The 25,242-nt window shown below is 33.9% G+C and overlaps 1 protein-coding gene across 6 annotated transcripts in view; it reads right to left on the bottom strand.

Annotated features, from left to right (window-relative positions):
* The window catches only part of col28a2b (collagen, type XXVIII, alpha 2b), a 104,871-nt gene that overhangs the window by 58,862 nt on the left and 20,767 nt on the right, over nt 1-25,242 (bottom strand). For 3 of the 6 annotated variants that reach the window (XM_087256436.1, XM_087256437.1, XM_087256439.1), the window contains 2 exons: nt 9,872-9,905; nt 7,490-7,610 (listed from right to left, as the gene is read on the bottom strand). The exons of the other annotated variants lie outside the window; for them this stretch is intronic. The gene's annotated coding sequence lies outside the window, so the exon portion shown is untranslated. The remainder of the gene's footprint in view (nt 1-7,489; nt 7,611-9,871; nt 9,906-25,242) is intronic. 6 annotated transcript variants of the gene reach the window in all.

Below are 25,242 nucleotides of genomic sequence, written 5' to 3'. Positions count from 1 at the left end.
TCGATTTTGATTTCGACCGCGTTTTCGGATCCCGCCGCGATCTCGCCCTTATTTTCCGGATTCCGTTTTTCGTCTTACCTGATTTCCGGAACCCGCCGTTCCCCGGACTCGATCCCGGTCGTCGTCCACCGCGCCCGGCTCCGGCTCGTCCTCCTCCTCCGGGGCCTCCGCTCCGGAAAGCCCTCAACTCGGAGGCGAGCCGTCGGAGGCGAGCCGTCGGCCGGCGAGCGCGAAGAGGAGGGGCGGAGCGGCACCACACCGCCCCGCAGCATTCGCTCGAAAAAAAACAAACGCGGCCTTTACGTACCTCCGGCCACGTAAATCGCGGTCTCCAGAAACGTCCGCGGGGCTACGTTTCCAGAATGAGCTTGGGTTGAACATTTAAGGGTAATTCTTCAACTACGGGCACTTTTATGTCCTTTGATCATATATCCAAAAATATTTTTAATTTTGTTCACATTTCTTTTTCTTTGTAAAACTAATAATAAAACCTACTTTAAAAAATTTTATTTTATTTATTTTTTTCATATTATTTAACCTCCTTTGAGGTGTCAAAATCACTGTTTTCACCTTGTCGCATATCCAAAGTTTAAACTCTACGGACCTGGTACCGTCATCGACTTTCGCTTTAAGATTTAAAGGGCTAGCATTGCACCAGACCCTCTTAGAGGGTTTCGTTTGAAAGTGTAGAATCTATATTTTATGCACATATGCATCACTTTGGTTTTTATTCTACTGTACAAAAGTTATTTACACTTAAATTTACAGTGTTTTGGAGACCCGTGCTGGGTATTTTACATTCGTTCATTTTCATATTTTTCATATGACACATGTACAAGTTATAGCTCAAATGAAAGCTCTTTACGGTGGTCATATGGTTCTAGCATTCTTTTTACTGAATTATATTCACATATCAAACAGTTGTCGAATGAATCGCGGTGTTTCCATGGTGCAGAAGTGAAAACAATACATTTATGATCAATAAGCAGCCCCAGATAGCACAGACAGCTGTCATCTCTCACCTTATGCTGTGTGCTTCAGGGCCATTCTCCTCTGTTTTTGAGGTGATGTGCATAAGTAATACTTTTATATCTCTGACGTGCTCCAAACACAGTGAATTATGTTTGATCAAACAAAAGAATAGTGAAATATAAAACAATGATCGATCCCTGTGGCTTGTACAGCACCTCTCATCAGTTGGAATACAATAACTTTTGCATAGATTATGGTAGAGACATTTTCCTTTTTTCCTATGATTACAGACATGTGCAGGAACCACCAAAATTAATTACAGCAAGCTAGACCACACAGAACCTAAAAGGTACACTTTCAAATTTGAGTTTATAAAAAAAATATACAAAAAGCGCCTCTTTTTTTAGAGCTGTGGCCCTCCAGGAATTGAGTTTGAGACCACTGACAATGGAAAGTTTATTTGTTATAGCTTTCAGGTGATGTATAAATCTCAGTTTAAAAAAATATGTCCAGGTACACAAATAAACTTTATAAATACAGCAGTTATCTCATTTTATTTATATGAATATGTAATTTAATGATTTTAGAAGAAAGCATTGATATTCACTTCATTAAGTGTCCTGACTTATGAAAGAGCCATCAACTGTTTACAATTACAATACAATTTTCCAGCGAGATGGAATGAATGTGAAAATGTCTTAATTTCCTTCTGTAATGAATCAGATGAATGTGTCAGGCCTCCTTCTGCTGACAGCCAGGAGAAAAACCAATTGTGTATGTGTGTTTGTGAAGGGAGGAGGTGCAGGTTGACGGAGGTGAGATTGAGTGAGCGGACCCAGACAATCAGTTTTCTCTTTTGCGGCCACTGGAGCGGAGGCATGTCACCATCAGACACAACCCCATTTCCAGCGATTAAGTCCTCAAAAAATATTCCATTTGTCAGTGTCACGGCCCCGACACACTGCAGCCACTCAGCCATGTCGGCTGACGATGCCGCCCTGCAATTTACATCAGCACTGACAATATTATCTGGCTGATAATGTCCCACGGCCTCCTGCCTCCATCAGAAGGGTTGCATCGCTCTGATCACAAAGTCTAAAAAGGTTGACCCATAAAAATTGCAGCACAGGATCATTGGAAATTTCAGAATAAGAATGAGATTTATTTGCCAAGTGTGTGAAAGACCACAATGATTATTTTTTTGTGGTTTACAGGAGCTCAAGCTACATATATACAACACATCTCAAATCCCTGGAGGGCCACAGCTCTGCGTAGTTTAGCTCCAACCATCTTTAACTCACTTCTGCTTAATAGTCTTGAACACCTTGATTAGCTGGATCAGCTGTGTTTGAGCAAAACTGTCCAGTTTGAGACCGATGATGTATATTTTGTTAAGATAGGATAATATTTTGGTAGTAATACTACTTGAGGCGACGCAGTGGCGCAGTAGGTAGTGCTGTCGCCTCACAGAAAGAAGGTCGCTGGGTCAATCCTCGGCTCAGTTGGCGTTTCTGTGCAGAGTTTGCATGTTCTCCCTGCGTTCGCGTGGGTTTCCTCCGGGTGCTCCAGTTTCCCCCACAGTCCAAAGACAAGCGGTACAGGTGAATTGGGTAGGCTAAATTGTTCGTAGTGTATGAGTGTGTGTGAATGTGTGTGGATGCTTCCCAGAGGAAGGGCATCCGCTGTGTAAAAATGTGCTGGATGAGTTGTCGGTTCATTTCGCTGTGGCAACCCCAGATTAATAAAGGGACTAAGCCGACAAGAAAATGAATGAATGAATGAATGAATGAATACTACTTGAAAATCTGCTACAGCTGTGTCTGTGTGTGTGTGTCACCAGAACTCAGAGAAGGTGTGTTTGAGCGGTGTATGACTGGAACTTTTAGCCTTTAATGGCCGATTTGTAGTCTGTTAGTGAACTGTGTGTTTTTAGCGATCTGCAGCCACTAGATCACTGCTGATCACGACAAAATGGTAATTTACTAATGATTCATAAAGGCAATAGAATTTTTGTTTAATAATGTGTAAAGTTAGGGTTGTCTGACATTTTATGCAGTTGATATACTGAAAATGCACTGTAAAAAAAACAAACAAAACAAACAATTTAGTAAAATACAGAAAAATGTCATCTACAAAAAATATTTTAAAAAAGTATTAAAACCGTCATCAAAAATCTATTAAGAAACACGTTTAAACAAAATACACATTTAAAAAAGAGTTTAAATAGAGTACGCTCCCTTTTTAGTGGATATTGCAAAATGACAGAATTTTTTTCTATTTGTATAGAATATGAAATATAGGAAATTAAATTCGTAAAATAACAGAAAAGGTAGAGCCGGTTTATTATCAACAACGACCCATACACTATCACTTCAAAACTATTAAAAATGTCAATAAAAGTCACTTTTTTCATACTTTTAATTAAAATTATTAATTAACTTTTAATAAAAAAATTAAAAAACACAGTGTACTTTACTATTTTATTGACTTTTAAATTTATATTTTTAATAATGATTATGAAATGATAACTGGTTGAATGCATTTAAACCATTCATTCATTCATTCATTCATTCATATTCTTGTCGGCTTAGACCCTTTATTAAGAAACGCCAACTTATCCAGCAAGTTTTTACGCAGCTGATGCCCTTCCAGCTGCAACCCATCTCTGGGAAACATCCACACACACATTCACACACACTCATACACTACAGACAATTTAGCCTACCCAATTCACCTGTACCGCATGTCTTTGGACTGTGGGGGAAACCGGAGCACCCGGAGGAAACCCACGCGAAGGCAGGGAAAACATGCAAACTCCACACAGAAACGCCAACTGAGCCGAGGATTGACCCAGCGACCCAGCGACCTTCTTGCAGTGAGGCGACAGCACTACCTACTGCCCCACTGCCTCGCCGCATTTAAATCAAGCATATGTAATTAAAATATACACAAAAGCTTAAGTTGATCTGAATTTCCATGTGCATGTAAACTTGTCAGTGTCACTTTTAAAGGTGAACTCCATATAGCACACTAATAATGTTTAACTCTTTAAATCTGCCCATTTTTGGCTTTGATTCTAATTGTACCATTTTGGTGACTGTCGCTTTAAATTCAAATGAGACTGTGCTCTTTTCAAAAGAGGGCGGAGCTACAAATGCCTGTGTGTCAGCATAGTGGCAGATTCAAGAACAAGACTACCATCCTATAAGGGAGAGATGGTCACTAATGGGCGGGACTTTTCCCCTCTGATGACACGTACAAATGGAGAATGTCAGTCAAAGTGTTTCTGCAGCCTGCTTTTATCAAATGTGATACAAAAAAGATAATATTAATACATTTTTAACATTAGAAGCTGCTTATACTCAAACACATATGTTGCCACACAACCCCTTATAAAAGTGATTATTGAACAGTAGGTTCTCTTTAAGCCTACCAGCACGGAAACTACATGACCCACAAGCTAGCTGCAAGACAGAAATACACTAGAGGACAGATGAAATATAGCCTATTTCCATCTTTGCCATCAGTGTGTCTGTATTAATAGGAGTCCATTACAGAGTGCAGCTGGTGTGTTTTCTGACAGCGCTCGCTCCACTTGATGACTAGACTCAATCACCTGTGACAGAGTTGATTTGATGTCACTCGCCAGGTCTCTCCATTTGTTTGAGCACTTAAGAGGTAATTGTGTGACATCTCAGAAATGACGACTTGCTCCAGGAGAGCACGGAGGAACACACGCACACACACTCACACACACACACACACACATACACACACACACACACACACACCTGTGTTATTAATGACATCTATTGTCTCCGATATCCACTGGGAGAGACAGAGAAAGTAGCCTCATAGTTCATCATAACTATCAAACATCTACATATTAAAGGTCATACTAGAGATCATAACGTTTACTCGCCGCTAATGTCTAGATGGGATACATCTGTGTATACTCACATCAATATAGCATGATTTTTGTGACACTGTAAACAATAATTAATATTTTTACATTACTGTGAAGGTTGGAGTAGCTGTAGATGTTAATAAATACCATTTAATAGGTAATTTAATAAATAATATAAACAAATTCTTGTTATGGTTATTGCTTTTAGGACTAGGTTAGGGGTAGAAGTTAATAAATAAAAACAATTAATGGGTAAGTTAATAAATAATTCTTGGGATTATAATTGTTTAGGATCGAGGTAGGGGTATACAATAATAAAATACAATTAATGGGTAATTTAATAAATAATTCTTGGGATTATAATTTTTTAGGATCGAGGTAGGGGTATACAATAATAAAACACAATTAATAGGTAATTTAATTAATAATTCTTGCGATTATAAATTTTTTAGGATCGAGGTAGAGGTATACATTAATAAAACACAATTAATAGGTAATTTAATTAATAATTCTTGCGATTATAAATTGTTTAGGATCGAGGTAGGGGTATACATTAATAAAATACAATTAATGGGTAATTTAATAAGTAATTCTTGCGATTATAAATTTTTTAGGATCGAGGTAGGGGTATACATTAATAAAATACAATTAATAGGTAATTTAATTAATAATTCTTGCAATTATAAATTTTTTAGGATCGAGGTAGGGGTATACATTAATAAAACACAATTAATAGGTAATTTAATAATTAATTCTTGTGATTATAATTTTTTTAGGATCGAGGTAGGGGTATACATTAATAAAACACAATTAATAGGTAATTTAATAATTAATTCTTGTGATTATAATTTTTTTAGGATCGAGGTAGGGGTATACATTAATAAAATACAATTAATAGGTAATTTAATAATTAATTCTTGTGATTATAATTTTTTTAGGATTGAGGTAGGGGGGTAACACTTTAGAATAACTATCCGTTATAACCTGTTAATAGTCCATTAATAAACTGTTAGTTAATGAGTTCTAAATGACTTGTTAAATAAAAGTTAAAAGTTTGTTAATTATTTATAACTGTGCCTTATAGATATAGCAAATGGATAACTTAGTTAACAAGTCAAAAACAACTTGTTACTGTGTTTTGATGATTTATAACTACACCTAATAAATTAGTAATAGATCATGAGCAAGCTGTTAATGAATTACTTACTAAAAGCTTGCTAAGAAACAGTTTACATATATTATTAGGACGTTATTCTAAAATTGCAACTATTCTTCATTATCATTATCATTACCCACACACACTCAGTCATACTCATACACTACGGACAATTGAGCCTACCCAATTCACCTGTGCCACATGTCTTTGGACATAAGGGGAAACTGAAGCACCCGGAGGAAACCCAAGCGAACATGGGGAGAACTTGCAAACTCCACACAGAAACGCCAGCTGACCCAGTCGAGGCTCGAACCAGCAACCTTCTTGCTGTGAGGCAAACGTGCTACCCACTGCGCCACCCCGCTTGGTGTCTGTATGTAACTTTGCCTCACAGGGTTTTAGATGCCTGTGCTCATATATTGAAGTTAAACAATAAATTAGCAATACCAATCTTTCATATGTATCAGTCCTAGGATGCAAACTCATCACCATTTGGCTAAATTACCCATATTATTTATATATAAACAATAGGTTGTCTGTTGAAATATGTATATTTCATTATGAGTATCGTATGTCAGAATTCAGTAACTAGCCCCAAAACATTCATTTATTAATATTCCTACGGCTTAGTCCCTTTTTGCATCAGGGGTCCCCACAGTGGAATGAACCGCCAACTTATTCAGCATTTGTTTTTCAAAGCAAATGCATTTCTGGCTGCAACCCAGTACTGGGAAACACATACACACTCACTCACACACATACACCACAGCCAATTTAGTTTATCCAATTCACCTCTAGCGCTTGTGTTTAGACCAGGGGTGGGCAAACTCGGTCCTGGAGGGCCGGTGACCTGCACAGTTTAGCTCCAACACTAATCAAGCACACCTGAACAAGCTGATCAGTGTCTTCAAGCTCACTAGAAATCTACAAGCAGGTGTGTTTGATTAGAGTTGGAGCTAAACTGTGCAGGACACCGGCCCTCCAGGACCGAGTTTGCCCACCCCTGGTTTAGACTGTGGGGGAAATCCTGTTTGTGCACCCAGAAGATGCTAACACGGAGAGAACATGCAAACTCCACACAGAAATGCCAACCAACCCAGCCGGGGCTCGGACCAGCGACCTTCTTGCTGTGAGGCGACAGTGCTAACCACTGAGCCACCAAAAAACCACTGTCGCCATTCAAAAAACAATGCACACTTAAATAAACTTGATTGGGAAATGAGGTGTAATTCTATCATACTTGTATATTTTATTTGGTTTAATGCGGCATGCAGAAGTATTACATATGTGTGCAATACTTATGCATGTCTCATTGAACCAAATAAATTACATTTTTACATTACAATTTATGAAAAAAGCCAACACTACTGATAGTGTACAACTCGCACGCTGCTCCCAAGGGAAGTACATTTATGCTTTACTAATGTTTCACAATACTTCTTTCATGCTTTTACCTTCTCCGAACACAATCTGCCCTTTGCTTTCCAGTCATATTATATTCCAGGATGAAGAATGTTGGGATTAAAGCTGCTCTTGACCCATCACCTCCATTGTTCTGCCGTTTTCTGCCTCAGGCTACGAAGAAACAAAACTGTTTGAAAAGCCTTTGCAGTAAATCTGATGAGAACGAGCAGCATTGTGAGATTATTCACAGAGATGCTGCATTCATTCAGCTCCTCTCCGACTTGACATCAATGACATCTGCTTTTTTTGTTTGTATACTTATACTTTATACTATATCCACACCCAAGCTGGGATGCATTTCCCAAACGACAAGGTAAATTGAGGATGAACTACCAAAGTAAAAAAGAGTATGCATAAAAATGATGCTTTTTTATAATAACATTGTACTGTAATTAAATTTACTGTAGTTTTGTATATTTAATACTATTTTTATAATAATAATAATATAATAACATTAATATAATTGCTCTCTCTCTTTCTCTCTCTGTATGTGTGTGTATATATATATATATATATATATATATATATATATATATATATATATATATATATATATATATATATATTGGAGTAGGCATTATTAAAATACAATTAATGAGTAAATTAATAAATAATTCTTGCTATTATTACTGTTTTGAATATAATTGAATAAATTTTGTATATGTAATACAATTTAAATAATAATAATAATATAAAAATATTAATATAATTGTTACACTATATAATTATCTTTCTCTGTATGTGTGTGTGTATATATATATATAGTTGAAATCAGAATTTTAGCCCCCCTGTTTATTTTTGTCCCCAATTTCTGTTTAACGAAGAGAAAATTTCTTCAACACATTTCTAATCATAATAGTTTTAATAGTTCATTTCTAATAACTGATTTATTTTATCTTTGCCATGATGACAGTAAATAATATTAGACTAGATATTTTTCAAAACACTTCTGGACAGCTTAGTGTCATTTGAAGGCTTAACTGGGTTAATTAGGTTAACAGGTTAGGGTAATTAGGCAAGTTATTGTATAAAGATGGTTTGTTCTGTTGACTAACGAAAAAAATATAGCTTAAAGGGGCTAACAATTTTGTCCTTAAAATGGTATTTAAAAAATAAAAACTGCTTTTATTCTAGCCGAAATAAAACAAATACAACTTTCTCCAGAAGAAAAAATGTTATCAGACATACTGAGAAAATTTCCTTGCTCTGTTTAACATCATTTGGGAAATATTTCAAAAGGAAAGAAAAAAATTCAAAAGAAAAAAAATCAAAAGGATGGCTAATAATCTGACTTTAACTGTATAAATAAACACACACACACACACACACACACACACACACACACACACACACACACACACACACACACACACACACACACACACACACACACATATACAAATCTCACTTTTAAATTAATATTTTAATAGGAAGCTATAGTATTATATTTGTGCATATACAGTATTAGATTAGTCAGTACTGAAGCTGGACCTTATTTAACAAAATAACTTACGATAATGGTCCAAAAACTATTACAGCCAAATTTATATGTTACAGAAAAATATTAAATACACATTTAGAAAAAGAGGAAAAGTCAAGAGAAGCAAAAAAAAAAATGAACAATGTTGTTGAAATTTTGTAGTTTGTAATTATTTTTTGCAATATTTTGCTTGAATTTAATTGTATTATCTTTCAATTTATAAATATGTTTGGTAACTAAAATATTATTTTCATAAATATATCTGTTTAATAAATCTGTTTTGTTAAAATGCACCAAAATACATTTCCTATATTCACGGAGATTTAAAAAAAATTATGTTTATTCTTTTGTGCATACAAAATAGCTGTGTCTCATTTTAGAAGCTGCATACCCCAAAGGATGCATTCGTAGGGCACTGCGTCATCATGGTGCGATAAAGGCTGTCTCATTTTAAAAAAATAAAAAAATAAAAAATCGAAGGCTCCTTAAAATGCAGCCTTAAAATGCGGCCTTTATTTCCCAGTTAATAAAGGACACAACCAGTGGACCATTTGGGGCCCTTGAACGCTTTTAAAAGAAAAATCTGTACTAAATGTATGAATTAGGTTTATTTTACTTGGATATTTAAACACATGTTAAAAAAAAAGTATAACAAGTCTTACTAAAGAGTGATTTTATAGTTTTTTTTCCCTTTTTTATGTGTACATGTATGGACCTTAGCAATTATATTTTCAGCTTTTATAAACCTTGCTTTGCCTTCAGATCGTTTAATATAAGCTTTAAAATCACTCGAATCTTAAAATCACTCAAATTTTATTACTGCTGTTAAGGTTGCTAGATGGTGAGGCTTCAAAACGCTCGGTTGGGCTTGAGTGGACTTCAAAGGACTCACCAATGAAGTCTTCGTCCTTTGGAGGATGCAGCCTCTAAAATGAGACACAGCCAATAAAATGTGATTATTTCAAGGTTATGTGATGACTGAATAAAACTTAAATTGATTAAAAAATAAATAAATAAATAAATAAATAAATAAATAAATAAATACATAAATAAATACATAAATATATATATATATATTTTTTAATGAATAAAAAAATCACAATAATTAATAATAAATGTTGTATTATGTTGAATATAACAGCTTCAGAAATTACAATTAGAAATTTACGAGGAGGCAGAAAGAACACTCACTAGATATTGATATTGTTGACTATTGGTGGCTGTATGACGAAATCATCTCTTGTTTACTTACAGTACACTTTGTTTATTAAAATGGTGTAAAAGTGACAGACAATTTGTGTTGACAGAAAAAAAATTGGCTCAGTTTAGGGACAATTTTTAACTTGAAAATATTAGTGGCGAAAAGAACGACAACCAACCCTAATAAAATGTTTACAATTTTTACACCTAAAAGTACATTTAAAATACATTTAATGTGTAAAAGAGCGTAAAAGAAAGCATTTCATAACAAAATAAGAGTCCCTATTTTAAATTTCAAGCATAAATCAATGTATTACTTGCCATCATCGGTTAAAAAAATATGAATTTCTGAAAACTGTTTCTACATCAGTGTACAAAAGAGAAAGTGTGTTTGATTTTGTATAAATTCAATGCATCCCTGCAGATGAAATCTCAGAGCAGTGTCTGTTTCTTTCCTCACACCGAAAGGGCTTTTCCTCTGATACATTTGTTTGTTATCTCAGGCGGGGATTTCGAGAGATTCAAAGCTGATCAAGACACAAAAGCATATAGCGGATAAAAGACACTTAGGTAATTGGTTTAGAGCCGCTCTTCAACGTGCTGAAACTCATCCTCTTTCTTCTCACTTTGTTTTCTTTTCCTATCGCCGTGACTTAACTCTGAAGAGGAGAAAAGTGGGTGAGGAAGCAAAAAGGGAAGACAAAGCGGGAAAGGGAAGAGGCTTTTAGGCTGAGCAGAGGCAGATCTGAAGCTCTTTCTGGGCTGTAAACGGCTTCAGATCAGGCTTGGGTTTTAGCTGCATGCATGCGTTGAGGTGACGTATCATTAGCTGCATCACGTCTCACGTTAACAGCAGGATGAAGCAACAAAACGCTACAGAAATTGGAAAGCTGACATGAAATTGTGACGTGCCATATGCTTTATGTGCTCTGTGTACGCTCTTAACAATAAACCATCCAGAAAAGAGATTTTGCAGTGATGCCACAGATGAATCATTTTGATTCCAGAGAGAAGCTATAATTTTTACTTATAATGTCAGAAACAGGTAACTTTGTGTGTGTGTGTATACATATATATACATATACATATATATAGTTATTGCATATCGACGGATTGTTCTCTAGACTATCGAGGTCTACAGAAGGCTAATAATTTGGTCCTTAAAATTGTGTTTAAAAAATTAAAAACTGCTTTTATTCTAGTCAAAACAAAACAAATTAGATTTTGCAGCTTTTAGCTTATATAGCTAATATAGCTTAAAAGGGCTTTTAAAAAATTAAAAACTGCTTTTATTCTAGCTGAAGTAAAACAAATGATTTTTTTCAAGAAGAAAAAACATTATCAGACATACTGTGAAAATTTCCTTGCTCTGTTCAACATCATTTGGGAAATATATTATAAAAAGAGATAAAAATTTAAAGGGGGGCTAATAATTCTGACTTCGACTGTATAAATATCATATAAGTTTCATTGGATGTTAAAGGCTCTGATGGAAGTGTCAATGCCAACAATTAACTTTTATTTTCCAAAATAAATGAATAAACATATGAAGGAAGGAAAAAACAAACAAATATATAGAAAGATATTTAGATAGATATTTAGATGATGAATGGATGGATGGATGGATGGATGGATGGATGGATGGATGGATGGATGGATGGATGGATGGATGGATGGATGGATGGATGGATGGATGGATGGATGGATGGATGGATGGATGGATGGATGGATGGATGGATGGATGGATGGATGGATGGATGGATGGATGGATGGATGGATGGATGGATGGATGGATGGATAGATAGATAGATAGATAGATAGATAGATAGATAGATAGATAGATAGATAGATAGATAGATAGATAGATAGATAGATAGATAGATAGATAGATAGATAGATAGATAGATAGATAGATAGATAGATAGATAGATGATAGACAGACAGACAGACAGACAGACAGACAGACAGACAGACAGACAGATAAATAGATAGATAGATAGATAGATAGATAGATAGATAGATAGATAGATAGATAGATAGATAGATAGATAGATAGATAGATAGATAGATAGATAGATAGATAGATAGATAGATAGATAGATAGATAGATAGATAGATAGATAGATAGATAGATAGATAGATAGATATATAGATAGAGAAATGCAGTGAAATGCATCCCAGGATGCTTCGTCACAACTCATCAAGATATTTGTAATTACTTTTGATGACTTTGACTAAATTGTAAAAAAATATCCGTAAATTAAGTGTTTTCCATGTTTCAGAATTCATGTTTTAATTTTTTCCCCCATTTATTTCTGCTTTTGAATTGCATTATGGGAACTTGATCCTTTCTCCAACAACTTTTAATGTTGAAAAAAGTCGAAAAAGTGACTTTTATTTACATTTTTAATAGTTTAAAGTGATATATCGTCTGGGTTGGTGTTGTAAATGACTGTACATTTTCTGTTATTTTACAGACTTACTTCTCTATATATTATTTCTTACACATTATAGTACTTCAAACTACTAGAATGTCAATAACAGCCACTTTGTTAAACTGTAGAGTTGAATTTTCAACATCAAAAGTCGACAGAGCAGAGATCAACATCCCATAATGCAATTCCCAACCGTAAATAAAACACACAAATGAGAAGTAATTGGCATGTAGTTGCAATGCAACTTTTAGTCAACAAAATGTGCAATAAGGACCATTAAAATAAACTGGTACCGTCATTTGTGATTACTTTTGATGACTTTTATGAATACTGGATTATAGATTAGCAGTTTTCAGTATTTTGTGATTTCATGTTTTTACTTATTTTTATTTGTGCTTATTAATTTGCATTACGGGAGCTTGATCTTTCTTCCAACTACTTTTAACCTTGAAAAGTTTGAAAAAGTGACTTTTATTTACATTTTTAATAGTTTAAAGTGATATATCGTCTGGGTTGGTGTTGTAAATGACAGTAAAACGCCAGTACATTTTCTGTTATTTTACAGACTTACTTCTCTATATATTATTTCTTACACATTATATTACTTCAAACTACTAGAATGTCAATAACAGCCACTTTGTTAAACTGTAGAGTTGAATTTTCAACATCAAAAGTCGACAGAGCAGAGATCAACATCCCATAATGCAATTCCCAACCGTAAATAAAACACACAAATGAGAAGTAATTGGTAGGCCCACACGGAATCTGCGTGCGCAGAATTATGCAGATTTTCCGCAGATTTTCCGAAGAATTCTGCAGATTTCTGTAGATTTTTAGCCCATCATTAATTCTGTTTATTTACTTGAGTAAATGTGTAAATATAGATTTATTTAGTTTTTATTCAGTAATTTATTACTTTTTATTTTATATAGTATGGTTTTAGTTATGATACTCCGCTGGATACTCCCAAAATAATTCCACAGAAATCCGCAGTTTTTTATCAAAATTCTCCGCAGAAATAGCAAAACGCGTCCGCAGATTCCATCTGGACCTGGTAATTGGCATGTAGTTGCAATGCAACTTTTAGTCAACAAAATGTGCAATAAGGACCATTAAAATAAACTGGTAGCATCATTTGTGATTACTTTTGATGACTTTTATGAATACTGGATTATAGATTAGCAGTTTTCAGTATTTTGTAATTTCATGTTTTTACTTATTTTTATTTGTGCTTATTAATTTTCATTACGGGAGCTTGATCTTTCTTCCAACTACTTTTAACCTTGAAAAGCTTGAAAAAGTGACTTTTATTTACATTTTTAATAGTTTAAAGTGATATATCGTCTGGGTTGGTGTTGTAAATTACAGTAAAACGCCTGTACATTTTCTGTTATTTTACAGACTTACTTCTCTATATATTATTTCTTACACATTATAGTACTTCAAACTACTAGAATGTCAATAACAGCCACTTTGTTAAACTGTAGAGTTGAATTTTCAACATCAAAAGTCGACAGAGCAGAGATCAACATCCCATAATGCAATTCCCAACCATAAATAAAACACTAGAGATATTTTTTTTACAGTGACTTAAACAAAAATATGCATGCTTTAAAATGCCTGTAAATGCATCAAGACCAAAAAAGAAGCAATATTTGTAAACCAAGTGACTGAAAAAGATGTATGGGGTCAAGGAGATTGAGGGAAACACGGCAGCGTGGCTCATTCACTCTCCATATGGAAATAAGCAGTGAGAAAGGTGCTTACTGAGGACAGATAACAGCAAAGATGAGCAGCTCTGGATTAGAAACTGGAGGCGATTATGGCCAAAAGGAGGTGTGCGTGTGTGTGTTTGGAGGGGGGACCGATTCCTCTGTGCGTGTGTAAGTGTGTGTGTCTGGGCTGCTGGATATAAAGGAATATTAATCTGGGTTTAGTACGAGCAGGACCCCACAAACGGCTCAAGCAAACAGAGCTTAGAGGAGGCCAAGCCGCACAGAAAGTCCTAAATCTTCACATTAGCTCCCCACGTTTCTTCTACTGAACCCATAAGCTCTTTTTCTAAAGGACAGCACAAACAACTCGCAGCCCCCCGGCACCAGCCCTGCGCCACCCGCACCCTCGCAGACCCACCAAATCAAGACGGATTTCAGGATCCAAGATTGCTGGGAATTTATAAATCCCAGACCCAAGTGGATCGCTAGAGATTAGACGAACCCGAGGAGGCAGGGAGTCTCCAAACCGCTCCCGACGATACAGTATGTCCTACTTCTGCAACCGTCAGCCACTCAGGAGGCTGCAGACACTTTATAAAGGGAAAACCAAACACAGGTGCATTCAGACTAAGCTACATTTACTTATTTTATTGTTCTTTTGGATATTTTCCAACTAAACACATTAAACGTAATGGCTTTAATAACTCATTTCTTTGGTCTTTGCTATAATGACAGAATATAAATATTTTACCAGTTAATTTACAAGATACTAGCTTGAACTGCAGTTTAAAGGCTTAACAGTCAATTAGGCAACAGTGTTTTTTTTTTTTTTTTTGTGGATAATCAAGAAATTAAATGCCTTTAGGGGGTAACTAAAAAACAAACAAACAAAACACAATCATCACTTTCTCAAGAAGAGAAATATAAAGATAAATCTTATATTATTTTTATGCATCTGCTCTGCTTGACTGCTAGAACCATAGTTTTATAGTTTGGTAAAATTATAGGAACTAGTTATAGTTACATGCCCTTTGATGAGTTCTATTGCTTTTATAATGCTTTTTTTGTTTGTATTCATATTATTATAATTATAATATTATGTATTTATATTATTATAATTATAATATTATGTATTTCGTATTTATCATAATTTTAATAGTGCTCTCAAATGAGTAAATAAGTTCGAATAATAGTATAATAAATTATAAAATAATACATAATAATTATATAATATAATTAATATAATATTATATAATATTATAAATATCATAATAATATTATATTATATTATAATAAATTATAATATAATAACCTCATATAGTTTTACATATTATTCAGATTTAATTCAATAAATAAACGAACAAATTGGTAAATAAATGCTCTACTTGTTACATTGCATTTAATTACAAATATTTATTTATAAATTTTTAGTACTGTTTATGTTTATGTTTATTAATTTTCCTTCAGCTTATTCTGCATTTCAGCGGTCGTCATAGTGGAATGTACCACCAACCATTCCAGCTTATGTTTCACGCAGCGGATGCCCTTTCAGCCGCAACCTAGTACTGGAAAACACCCATACACAATCATTTACACTCATACACAACGGCCAATTTAGTTTATTCAATTCCTCTAAAGCACATGTGTTGGACTGTGGGGTAAACTGAAGCACCCAGAGGAAACCCACGCCAACACGGGGAGAACATGCAAACTCCACACAGAAATGCCAACTGATCCAGCCGGGACTTAAACCAATCAACTTCTTGCTGTGAGGCGACAGTGCTAACTACTGAGCCACTGTGTCACCAACTAAAAAAACAAACTAACAAAACACAATGACCACTTTCTCGAGAAGATACAAGTATTATATATATTTATGCATCTGTTCTGCTCGAAAGTTATAGAAACTATATATAGTTGCATTCCTTTTGATGAAATCTAGTGCTTTTATAATGCTTTTTTGACAAATTTTACTGGCACTAAAAAGTAAATAAATGTGCACTTACATTACTAAGTAATTTACATTATTATAATCACATACAATTTCGCATCCAATTCAGATTTAATACAATTAATAAAAAAATAAATAAATAAATTGGTAAATAAATGTTCTACTTGTTACATTGCATATAATTACAAATATTCATTTACATTTTTAATACTGTTTATGTAATAAAGTTTAATAAATACTGCTTATGTTTACATTGACCGTACTCAGACATCATTAACATTCAGACTTAAATAAATACCTAACACATTTATTAAATTATTAAACAACTTTACTTTGTGATTGTTATTGTCATGATTACCAGCGATCGTATGGATTTCACTAACAATAACTTATGGACTACAAATCCGCCATTTCTGGACTACATTTTCATACATGCACTCCGGTTACACTCACACATGCTTCCTCATCTAGACTGATTACTCGCACCACCTGAGGATTGTCAGAGACTGATTGCACACACTATTTAAGCTACACACTCACACTTACTGTTTACTGTAAGTAGCACTACAACGCGTTTTCTTGTCTTGTTTCTCCGTGTTTTGACCTTGGCCTAGCTAATCCTTTTGTCCTTGTTTGCCGCCTGCCTTCTGACCTCCTTGCCTGTTATTCGACTACGATTCTGGATTGTCTGCATATACCTAGTAGCGCTGTCACCTCAAAGCAAGATAATAATATTAGACAGCAGGGTGGTGCAGTGGGTAGCACAATTGCCTCAAAGCAAGAAGGTTGCTGGTTTGAGCCCCGGCTAAATCAGTTGGCATTTTTGTGTGGAGTTTGATTGTTCTCCCTGTGTTGGTGTGGGTTTCCTCCAGGTGTCTGGTTTCCCCCACAAGTCCAAAAACATGTGTTATGTGGGAATTGGAATAATATACTTTACTATTCATTACTATAATACAATATAATATAATGTAATATAATGTAATATAATATAATATAATTTAATATAATATAATATAATATAATACAATATAATATAATACAATATAATTAAATATAATATAATATAATGTAATATAATATAATATAGTACAATATAATATAATATAGTACAATATAATATAATTAAATATAATATAATGTAATATAATTAAATGTAATATAATATAAAAGAATATCATTAAATATAACATAATATAATATAATATAACATAAGATTAGATTAGATTCAACTTTATTGTCATTACACATGACAATACATTACACATTACTTGTACATTACACATGTACAAGTACAATGCAACGAAATGCAGTTGCACAACATTATTTTATGTTGTGCAATAACATAACACAACATAAAATAATGTAATATAATATAATATCATTTAATATAATATAGTATAATATAATATAATTAAATATAATATAATGTAATATAATGTAATATAATATATCATTAAATATAATATAATATAATATAATAAAAAAGAATATCATTAAATATAACATAATATAAAATAACATAATATAATATAATATAATATAATATAATTGAATATAATATAATATAATATAATTGAATATAATATAATATAATATAATATAATTTAATATAATATAATATAATATAATATAATATAATATAATATAATATAATATAATATAATTGAATATAATATAATTTAATATAATATAATATAATATAATATAATTTAATATAATATAATATAATATAATATAATATAATATAATATAATATAATATAATATAATTTAATATAATATAGTATAATATAATATAATATAATTGAATATAATATAATTTAATATAATATAATATAATATAATATAATATAATATAATATAATATAATATAATATAATATAATATAATATAATATAATATAATATAATATAATATATAGCAACACCCTGGCAACCAACCAGTACACCAAAAGTTTTGCATACACAAGCACTCTTACATTTTTTCCAAAGATAATGTAAAAAGTCTCCAAGTTCTGCACTGATATCAACCTAAACGGTCCAGAAGTGGAAGTGGATGCAGGAGTTGCACAGCAGTCAGCAGGTAGGATGAGGTGGAGCGGAGGGATTTAACTGCACATACTAAACCTTATTCTGTCACCTGCGGTTCTCCGGCGGGGTGTAAACCAGGAGAAGCTGCTACCCTGCAGAGTTTCATTAACCTGCCTGCATGTCCCGAAAAACCTGCTTTACGCTTAATCAAACTGCAGCCGCCGCAGCGCATGGGCACATTTCCCAGCATGCACTGCAGGCTTCATGTGTGAGGGACCCGACACAGTTTCACTCTGATGAGGGTCACCTAAAACAGCAGAGAGACACAACTGCACTGTAATATTATATAAGGAAGGTCAGAGATAAACGTGTGTCAGATTCTAATCTAAATGATGCATTAATGTTTTTTTTAAATGCATTGAGTATAAAATGGTGACACTTTCCAATAAATGATTAATTATTGAAGCAATCGGTGCTCATGATCTGACAGTTTTAGACTGCTGAATGAATTTTTCATTAAAAAAAATGTATCTCCAACTCAGCATCTTGTTAAATGCTCAAACAAAGCCATGCGCTTGTTAACAAACCATGAGTAGTATTTCATCATTGTAGTGCAGATGTTCGTCAGGTCTGGTTCTGATGTTCAGGCCCTGAGGCCGGTGCTCACTGATCAATCTTCCTCTGACACTTCATTTAGTCTGCATTAATGTGGAATTAGGAGCCATTATGGCTATTGGCAGGCCTTGGCAGTCCTGAAATGTGAGCAGTTATCCAGCCTCCTGGGAACTGGCGTGAATTTGAATGGACCAGAGCTTATCCAGCCCCCGCCACCAAGCTGAATAAGTGATTTGATTATTTTAGCAGCACATTTTCATTCAGCGTGGTCATCACTGCTTTCAGTCTGCTAAAGGAATGTGCAGAAGACTTTATTCTGCTTTATTTCTCTCTCTCTCTCTCGAGTACAAATGAAGTGCTGGAATTGCATTTCAACCACTCAACAGCGGCTAATGAGTTACACAATATTAGTAGTGCTTATGGACAGCATTATACAGAAGTCAACATCTGAAGACAAGAATGAATGTAAATAATTTTAGGGCTACTTTGATGAAAGGTAATGATCCATTTCAAATGTTGACTGCATACTATTACATACAGTTTTTACAGTAGATGAAGTTCAACCATCAAGCAATATATATATCTAAATGATATATATACATATACATATATATATATATATATATATATATATATATATACACACACACATATATATATATATATATATATATACATATATATACATATATATATATATATATATATATATATATATATACATATATATACATATATATATATATATACATATATACATATATATACATATATATATATATATACATATATATATATATATATATATATATATATATATATATATATATATACACATACATACATATATATATACACACACACACATACATACATACATATTTATATATATATATATATATATATATATATATATATATATATATATATATATATACACACACACACATACATATTTATATACATACATATATACATATATATATATATATATATATACATATATACATATATATATATATATATATACATATATACATATATATATATATATATATATATATATATATATATATATATATATATATATATATATATATATATATATATATATATATATTTAATTATAATATATTTTAGTTTAAAATGGAATAACATTTTTAAAATTATTTTAAGGCTAGTATTATTAACCCTCTTAAAATGTATAGTTTTAATTGGCTACAGAAAAAAACACTACTGTGCTTAATAACCTAAATTAACCTAATTATCCTAGTTTAGCCTTTAAATGTCACCTTAAGCTGAATACTAGTATCTTGCAAAATGACTAGTTAAATATTATATACTGTCATCATGGCAAAGACCAAAGAAATTAGTTATTACAACTGTTAAAGTATGTTTAAAAATGTGTTGAAAAAATATCACTAACACGACAAACTGTGGTGTGAAAAAGTGTTTGATAAATATTAAATAATTATTAATAAAAGACTTCCTATAAAAACTGCATGATGTGTTTACTTCTGTTATCTTTCACTATTATTTAAAATTTAAAATTTAAAAATAAAAATTCAATGCCCTCAGAATCTGTAATCAAATATCATTCCATCAACTGAGTTTTCTTCACTTCTGGTCTCATGGAATTCCTTTAGGGTGGAGCTATCAGTCTTGTAGTGCAGGACTATCAGTCTTTAAGGGCAGAACTATAAGTTCATTAGGGCAGGACTATCAATCTTTAAGGGTGGAACTATCAGTGTTTAAGGGCGGAACTATCAGTTCTTTAAGGCGGGATTACCAGTCTTTAAGGGCGGAGCTATCAGTTCTGTAGGGCGGGACTATCAGTCTTTAAGGGTGGAACTATCAGTTCTTTAGGGCGAGATTATCAGCTTTTAAGGGCGGAGCTATCAATTCTTTAGGGTGGAATTATCAGTCTTTAAGGGCAGAACAATCAATTCTTTAGGGCAGAACTATCAGTTCTTTAGGGCGGAACTATCAGTTCTTTAGGGCGGAACTATCAGTTCTTTAGAGTGGAATTATCAGTCTTTAAGGGCGGAACTATCAGTTCTTTAGGGCAGAACTATCAGTTCTTTAAGGCGGAACTATCAGTCTTTAAGGGCGGAGCTATCAGTGCTTTAGGGCAGAACTATGAGTTGTTAAGGGCGGGGCTATCAGTTTTTGCTCTGCCTTCATCTATTCGTCAGTTTTATTTTCTTTCTTTTTATTAGTACCACCTCTCTTCCAACAATCCAATCGGTTCCCAAATTACAAAATCCTGTACCGCCCTTCATTTTTTCCTATTTCAGGACTGTTTCAAGTGGGTGAGTGTTATAACAGAGGAAAAAAGGATAATCATAACTTGTTTCATGGCGACATTAATAAAAACACCAAGATGCGCATAATTTTAGAAAATGGCATTAAAATTTCGCACAGCTGAGTGGAATAAATTTTTTAAACATTAAAAAAATGTGCATAAACTACAATAGAAACACATTAACAGAATTAATTCCAGCAAAAAGGCCATGTGACTTGGGTGCAATGGGATGATATTAATGGACAAACCAGCAGAGGGACCACATTGTAAAACATCCCAAATGTTTTAGAAAATAAAATCCTTTAACCAAAACCAAAGTTCTACCGCAACCAACTCCTTTCTAATTTTTGCCGCCAGTTCATCAAGAAGGGACAATTTCATCCTTTTTAACTCAGTGGATGAAAACAGTGCTTTATTTACAACTGTTTTATACGATATTCCAGTTTTGCAGAAACAGCCTGATACTTTGGCTCAACACTGTTCTCTTGCCTCAGTACGACTCCATCTAACTCGGCAATTCATGCAGCGTCTCCAATCACACAGTAATTAGGATTAAATAAATAAACGAACACTATATGCAACAGCAAAAGCACCTTATATAGCCTATCTATGCTGCAAATGTTGCCAGTATAAAAACATCTCATTACCCCATGCAAAAGCCAAACACCGGAGCAATTCAACAACACATCACAGCTATCAGATGTAAACATACTGTACAAAATGACCCTGTTGGCCTTCATGTGTGTGTGTCTTTGTGTTATGAACGCAGTGTGTTTGGCTCCTCCTCGGTGACCAGGAGAGTGAGAGGCACACCGATACTCCTTAAGGAGCTTTGCTTGGGAGGAAACCTAATCTTCTTTTTTAGCGCCGTCCCAAAGCTCCTCGCAGACTCTGAAAAGAAGGAGGCGGAGCGGCGTGCTGAGTATCTCTGTCCCCGCGAGACGGCGTCGCTCTGGCGATCAAACTCCGGGGAATTAAACGCTCTGAACACAGGGGTAAATCCCTCAGTTCTGCCCCAGCAGCGCCTCCTACAGGGCGGGCATTCATTCAGCTCTCGCTTTTGATTTATAAACAGCCACACTGTATAAAAACTGGTATTGAATGACACAAAGATTATTAGAGTTTACAGGAAAATGGCCATTTGTACTTGCTGCTTGCCAATGCTTCAAAATTAATTGTGAAAATAAATACATTTTATGTAAAAAAATTGGTTCGATTTTTTCTAAAATAGATTGAAATATACTTATTCACTAATTATTCATACTGTACATTGTAAAGTCAGGTTTACTGCACACAGTAAACAAATAAATACATGGATATTGTGAGTAAATTAACTGTTCTTTTTTTGATGCTAATGAGTGTAATATATATGTATATATGTATATATATATATACACACACACACATACACATGTATATATATATATATATATATATATATATATATATATATATATACACACACACACACACACATACATATATATATACATATATATATATATATATATATATATATATATATATATATATATATATATACACACACACACACACACACACACACACACACACATACATATATATATATATATATATATATATATATATATATATATATATACACACACACACACACACACACACACACACACACACATACATATATATATATACATATATATATATATATATATATATATATATATATACACACACACACACACACACATACACACACACACACATATATATATATATATATATATATATATATATATATATATATATACACAAACATACACACACACACACATATATATATATATATATATACATATACATATATATATATATATATATATATATATATATATATATATATATATATATTTATATGTATGATATATATATGGTGATGCTTGGGTGTAATGGGTTACTGATTCGAGCCATGGCTGGGTCTGTTGGCCTTTCTGTGTGGAGTTTGCATGTTCTCCGTGCGTTCACGTGGGTTTCCTCCAGGTGCTCTGGTTTACCCCAAGGACATGCAGTACAGGTGAATTGGGTAGGCATAAGTGTCCGTAGTGTATGAGAGTGAATGGATGTTTCCCTGAGATGGGTTGCAGCTGAAAGGGTATCCGCTGTGTAAAAACATTTGCTGGATAAGTTGGCAGCTCATTCCGCTGTGGCTACCCCAGATTATTAAAGGGACTAAACCAAAAAGAAAATGAATGAATGAATGAATACTATTAGACCATTTTTTTCCACTGGTAAAATGAGACATTTGACATTAGCCCCTTTCACACAGTGATACCGGTAAATATCCGGAAAATTTCCGGAAAGACTTTACCGGTATATTGAAAAAAGCGCTGTTCACACAGGCGAGGACGTTACGGAAATTTTCCGGAAAAGAGCATTCACACATCCATTCCAAAATACCGGTAAATTCTGACATCATTCACCACAAATGAGCTTTAAACGGCTGCGCTTGTATTTGTAGACATTTGACTAAATTACAAACTCTGTGGATGATCAATATTGTGAACAACTTTCGCAGGATCACTTTCGCATGTCGAGATGTTCATAATATGTACGTGTGCAGGCGCTCGAACGTAAACAAACAACGGCTTATCATAAGCATCTCATCGATGATTATTTACACGGTTGGCATTAAGAAGAACATATAAACCTGATCTGACTAACTTCTAGCAGCTAAATGTGTCTGGAAAAATATTCAAAGGCTTTTATCCTCACAAACCGCGCGGACGTAAATGCGTCTGACTGTTGTGATTGGCTAAAGCAGACGTCTCACGTCAGCACGTTCTAGACGTGCACGCGCTTATTACGGGAATCTTCCTTCTGCGTTCACACAGCGCAGCATTCCGGCAAATTGCCGGTAATGTTACAACTTCTCTTTCCGGAAAATAGCCAGAACGAATTTACCGGTATTTTCAAAAAGGACCTGTTCACACATACGACCTTTCCGGAAAATTGCCGGCAATTTTCCGGAAAGGTCTGTATGTGTGAAAGGGGCTATTATCTGATTTCCTATTGCATTATATTCTACATTATATAGGCTTGACTGGTTATATTGACACAGTAAACATAAATTTTTTTGCACAACACTTCAAATGTGTGATCGCTTAAATGATGTGCGCGCCGGTTTTACTTTCTCTGCCGTCACTCTGAGAAAAAAAACATCCATGCAAGTCACACTTCCCGCGCAGCTCTCAGACGATCGCTCAGTGCAACAAACTGAACGTTATTTACAATTTTAGTACCTGTAATTCACAGCCTATGCAGGTTCTGTTCACTAAACTAGGCATGTGCGTCTTCTGAGGTAAACAAACAGTACGTCAGCTTATGAATTTCGCGCCGCGAATACATTATTACATTAAGACAGAAATGACAATTGGGTGAATTATAGCTTATTAATACAGTATGTGACACTTTTAACACCATTTGGAGGTGTTCATGTTGCTGAGCAACATATATAAAACTAAAGCCCCTTTCACACATACAGACCTTTCCAGAAAATTACTGGCAACTTGCTGGAAAGGTCTGTATGTGTGAACAGGCTCTTTTTGAAAATACCAGAAAATTCGTTCTGGCTATTTTCCGGAAATAGAAGTTGTAACATTACCCGTTATTTGCCGGAATGCTGCGCTGTGTGAACGCAGAATGAAGATTGCCCGAAAGAGCACGTGCACGTCTAGAACGAGCTGACGTGAGATGTCTGCTTTAGCCAATCAGAACAGTCAGACGCATTCACGTCCGCGCGGTTTATGAGAATAAAAGCCTTTGAATATTTTCCTGACACATTTAGCAGCTAAATGTTAGTCAGATCACGTTTATATGCTCCTTCTTAATGCCAACTTTGTAAATAATTATCAATAAGATGCTTATTGTAAGTCGTTGTTTGTTTACCTTCAAGCTCTGCTTCCTGTAGTTGCGTGACGCGTCTCGTATGCCCGTGAAACAGCCCGGTAGCACCATCACACACACATATCTTG

This window comes from Danio rerio, chromosome 6, assembly GCF_052040795.2.
Source record: "Danio rerio strain M-AB ecotype USA chromosome 6, GRCz13ab, whole genome shotgun sequence".
In the NCBI taxonomy this organism is placed as follows: Eukaryota; Metazoa; Chordata; class Actinopteri; order Cypriniformes; family Danionidae; genus Danio; species Danio rerio.
This window is presented reverse-complemented; position numbering and strand designations above follow the sequence as displayed.